This window comes from Mesitornis unicolor, unplaced genomic scaffold (genome assembly GCF_000695765.1).
Source record: "Mesitornis unicolor isolate BGI_N332 unplaced genomic scaffold, ASM69576v1 scaffold12912, whole genome shotgun sequence".
Taxonomy (NCBI): domain Eukaryota; kingdom Metazoa; phylum Chordata; class Aves; order Mesitornithiformes; family Mesitornithidae; genus Mesitornis; species Mesitornis unicolor.
Window position 1 is genome coordinate 17395 of NW_010169900.1, and position 5554 is coordinate 22948.

General features: G+C 41.6%; 1 pseudogene; it reads right to left on the minus strand.

The window, feature by feature from the left end:
- Nucleotides 1–2693: 2693 nt before the first annotated feature.
- On the minus strand, nucleotides 2694–4708 carry LOC104536802 (annotated as a pseudogene).
- Nucleotides 4709–5554: the final 846 nt, after the last annotated feature.

The window sequence follows — 5554 nt, forward strand, 5'->3', positions numbered from 1 at the left end:
TGTTCAACCTGGAGAAGAGAAGGCTGCTTGGAGGCAATATTGTAGCCTTTCAGTACTTAAAAGGAGCTTATAAGAAAGACAGGGACTGACATTTTAGCAGGGTGTGTTGATAGGCCAATGAGTAATGGTTTTAAACTAAAAGAGAGTAGATTTAGACTAGATATGAGGAAGAAATTTTTTACAATGAGGGTGGTTAACACAGGAACAGGCTGCCTAGAGAGGTTGTAAATGACCCCATCCCTGGAGACATTCAAGGTCAGGTTGGATGAGGCACTGAGCAACCTGATCTAGTTGAAGATGTTCCATCTCACTACAGGGGAGTTGGACTAGATGACCTTTAAAGTTCCTTTCCAACTCAAACTATTCTATGATTCTATGAGTTATGCTCCAGGGGCTGCTGCCTAGGCCTCTGTCTTTTATTCTTACATGAGGAGATGAGAAGAATAAAAGTCTTGCACAAATGTGCAGGAAAACTTCAAGTAGACAGACGAACTTGTCTGCACTAACTTGTCTCTTTTCTCCTTGCCATCAAAGAAGGATCTGATTGCCAAGCTAATTTGTCTTTTTAACTCATTTTAAGAGGTCATAAATGAAGTCATTGCTGAGGATACAGCCATCCTAGAGAAACCAGTGCCAGGATACTTTTATCTATCTGTCGACTGCGTGCTCCTGGAAGAGTTGTCCAGGCCTTGTGCCAGGTCTGCCCGTATGTGGGTGTGTGAATGAGCAGGCTATTGCTTCAGTGGCTGGCATGGGAGAATTGGTCTTTGCCTCCCGCTGAGCATAAAGATGTTCACCTTGAAGCACTTGTTTACTGTAAACTGTACCCTCCCATCCTGAAAGTCCCCCTTTTTTATAGATTTCTCTATGAAGAGATTTATATATAAATGAGTTTTTTTAGTATATAAGTGATTTTTTTGCAAAAGGTGTTAGCCCTGTATGAAAAGCTCATGATCTCCCAATGGTATTATGTCCACTGTATGATCCATTCCCTTATGTGCTAATCTGGCTAAAAGTAAATGGATAATCAAGAAGCTCTTCTTTTTTTATAAAAGAAGAATGTATAATGGATATATAATATAATAGAGGATGTATAATATAATCTAATCTTGAACCAAATGTCAAGAGACAGGTTTTATTTGTATGATATGTTCATAAATCCTAGATAAAGTCCCTAAAGACCTGTATGACTAACATAATTCTTATTTTTAGGTAGTAGTAAACAAAGGATATTAGAATTTTTTGCCTTGCTTTGTCCTTAGAGGTCTATTTTCTGTAAATAAATTCATAGAATGTCAGAAGGACAAAAATTCAAAGGATAACACAGCCCCTGGTGACACAGTATCATGTGAAAAGGTTAGTCTCTATACTGTTCAGCATGAAGAATAATATCCTGAAAGTATACTGTAAAATAGTGTAGTAAATCCTGTTATTTGTAGGCTACCTTGGTTTCACATTTACAAGTAGAAAAAACACTCTTATCCTAATACCTTATCCTAATTCTGAGACTATACTCTGGACACGTTTTTTTTCCACTGGGACTAGAAAATTACTAATCTTGTAAAAAACACCAGAAATAAACATCTCCTGTATAAATCAATTGTAACTGCAGTCTATGTCTGGTAGAAATTATTGGAATTTAGTCAGTGGTGCGTGCAAGAAACATCTTTATCTTAGCACTCCTTGTCTCCTTTATCCTATATAATGTAGTGTCAAGATACCTGTTTGTAGATTACTGGAGGAAAGTGAAAAATAACCTTGTTCACTGTTCATTGGAACAGCTGTGTAAGGGTGAATCTTCTGAGCAATAAGCTTGTCTTTTAACATATTCTCTAATTTCAACAATCAAAATGGATTTTATAAATCTATTTTTTCAAAATGCATATTGATGGATGGAGCTTTTGTAAAAATTAACTTAATGAGGCAGTCAGCTTTCCATGCCTCTTGATTCTTCATCACAAAAAAGGACCTTTTTCAAGCAGACTCCCATTTGCTTCCCACGCAAGTAGATACGTCAGTCCCTTCCACTGAGTGTGTACACTTAATCATCAGGGCCCACACAGAATTATTGTCTCTGTAATTTTGGGGATGAAAATAGAAATAGACTTACATTTTGAACACAGATCTGAAATTCATCCCTACACTTAAAAATGGCATCAGCTATTTTCTACAAAAATAGTAAGTTGATTTGATTATGCCCCATATTTTCCTGCAAACCATTCAATTAAAATTTTAGGCTGCTGTTGTATATCATGATGGGATACACTGCTTGATGAGTAAGAGAAATATATATTCATAGGTGAATCACAGAATCGCAGAATGGCAGGGGTTGGGAGGGACCTTTGGAAGTCCTCATCTAGTCCAACCTTGCTGCCAAAACAGGTTCACCTACAGCAGGTTGCTCAGGTTTGCATCCAGATGGGTTTTGAATGTGTCCAGAGAAGGAGACTCCACAACCTCTCTGGGCAGCCTGTTCAGTGCTCTGTCACCCTCACCTCCTCTCCAGGCTAAACAAGTCCAGGTCTCAGCCTTTCCTCATGAGGGAGATGCTCCAGTCCCCTCATCATCTTTGCAGCCCTACACTGGACTCTCTCCAGTAGCTCATCTTTCTTGAACCAGGGAGCCCAGAACTAGACACGATATTCCAGATATGGCCTCACCAGGGCAGAATAGAGGGAGAAGGGAGCATCCCTTGACCTGCTGACCACAGTGTTCTTAATGCACCCCAGGATACCATTGGCTTTCTTGGCTGCAAGGGCACATTGCTGGCTTATGGTTTACTTGTGGTCCACGAGGACTCCCAGGTCCTTCTCTGCAGAGCTGCTTTCCAGCAGGTCACCCCCTAACCTGTACAGGTGCATGGATTATTCCTCTCCAGTTGCAGGACCCTACACTTGCCTTTGTTGACTTCATTAGGTTCTGCTCTGCCCAAGTCTGCAGCCTGTCCAAGTCACACTGAATGGCAGCACAGCTTCTGGTGCATCACTACTTCCAGCTTTTTATCATCAGCAAACTTGCTGCAGGAACCCTCTGTCCCTTCATCCAGGATGATGATGAATATATTGAACAAGACTGGACCCAGTACTGACCCTTGGGGAACACCACTCCAACTGCACTCTGTGCCACTGATCATGGCCCTCTAAGCGCTGCCATTCAGTAAGTTCTCAATTCACCTCTCTGTCGCCTCATCTAACCTACACTTCCTAAGCTTATGTATGCAGATGTTATGGGAGACAGTGTCAAAAGCTTTGCTGAAGACAACATCTACTGCTCTCCCCTCATCTAACCAGACAGTCATGCCATCACAGAAGTTTATCAGATTGGTCAAGCATGATTTCCTCTTGATGAATCCATGCTGACCACTCTTGATAAACTTCTTTTCCTCCACAAGCTTAGAGATGACATCCAGAATGAGCTGTTCCATCACCTTTCCAGCGATGGAGGTGAAGCTGACTGCCCTGTAGTTTCCTGGGTCCTCCTTGCTCTTTTTGAAGACTAGAGTGACATTGGCTTTCCTCCAGTCCTCAGCCACCTGTCCTGTTCTCCATGATCTTTCAAAGATGATAGAGAGTGGTGTAGCAATAACATCTGCCATCTCCTTCAGTACTCATAGGTGCATCCTATCAGGGCCAATGAAATTCTGGGTGTCAAGCGTGCCTAAATGATCTTTAACTCATTCCAAAAAAAGCTCAAGGAAGGGTAAGTCTTCCTTTTTCCAGACTTTCAGTCTTACCTCCAGGACGTGGGATTCTTGAGGTCAAAACTTAGCAGTAAAGACTGAAGCAATTAAGGCATTCAGTAACTCTGCCTTCTCTGTATCCTCCATCAGCAGGTTCCCCACCTCATTCAGCTGTGGGCCCATATCTTCCTAGTCTTCCTTTTGCTACTGGTATACTTGAAGAATTCCTTCTCATTGTCCTTGATGTCCCTTGCCAGATTTAATTTCAAGTGGGCCTGCCTTGGCCCACCTTAGCCATCCTCATTGAATCCCTGCATACTCTTGACAACGTTTCTATATTTCTCCCAAGTGGCCAGTCCCTTTTTCTACATTCTGTAAACTTCCTTCTTCCATTTGAGTTTTTCCAGAATCTCATTGCTCATCCATGCAGGTGTCCTGTCTCCTTTGCTTGATTTCTTATTCATATGGATGCATTTATCTTGAGCTTGGAGGAAATGGTGCTTGATTATTAACCAGCTCTCTTGGACCCCCTTACCCATGGGATTCCTCCAAGTAGGTTTTTGAAGAGGTCAGAGTTAGCTCTCCTGAAGTACAGGGTTGTAATCCTACTTATTGCCCTGCTTCTTCCATGCAGGATCCTGAGCTCCACCATCTCATGGTCACCACAGCCAAGGCTGCCCCCAACCTTTACACTCCCCACTCTTTGTTTGCTAATCCAGCAGCACACTTCTCCTTGTTAGCTTCTCCATCACCTGCATCAGAAAGTTATCATCAGTGCACTGCAGGAACTTTCTGTCTGCTTGTTGTCTGTCTAGCTGTGTTGCCTTTCCAGCAAACATTGGCATGGTTGAAGTCCTCCATGAGAACCAGGGCTCGTGATCATAAGGCTACTTTCAGCTGCCTGTAGGAGATCTCATTGACTTTCTCTTCCTGATTAGGTAGGCTGTAGTAAACATCAACAACAATGTCACCCACATTAGCCTGCCCCTTAATTCTTACCCATAAGCTCTTGACTTTTTCTTCATCCATCCTCAGACAGAGCTCCATATATGCCAGTTGCTGTCTCACATAAAGAGCAACTCTGCCACTTTGCCTTGCTGATCTATTTTTCTTGAAAAGTACATAGAAGATGTTATATATGTATGAACTGTTAATACTATGAAGCTGATTTAGCTGTTTTGTGTTAAAGGTTATCGTAATTTCAGTCCTATACTTTCCTTTAAATTATTCTAACACTAGAAGGCTTGTGCACAATGATAATTCCATGACAACAAATGCAGAGCTTATCTTATTTCTCACTGTCAAAGGGTTGTCTTGCAATGAATGCAGAAGAGGTGCTGTCAAGGGAGTGATTTAACACCAAAGCTTAATGTGTCTCCAAGGATGATCTAAATTTTTAATGGGAGATATCTATCTCTCTTCTCAGACTATAGTGGGAGCTTCAGCAGCTGTCCAGACTAGATGATGGACCTCCCAGGGATGCTGAGCCACCACCAAGTAATGATGCTCATTTTGAATGACCAGAATTGAACGAGAGTGGCCACCTCTTGCACAAACTGATAAGTAGGAAAATACTGAGGTGAACGAGGCAGAGACAACTCCATGTGTCCATGTGTATGTAAAACAATAAGATTTTAAACTTAATATACATTCCAATGGTGGAAAACATTAATCAAGATGACTGGAGAAGATGAAAGGGAAAAATTAAATTCAAAACTAGTCCTTTCAGAGAGGAAACATAGTTTCAGTGACATTTAAAAAGTAGAATACTCCATACAACATGCCTATTTTTTGTTGATCTCCTGTCAGCTGCAGAGCGAGTATCACACAGTCAGGGGCTGGCTACAGAGAAGCTGAGGCACAGTTAATGTGCTA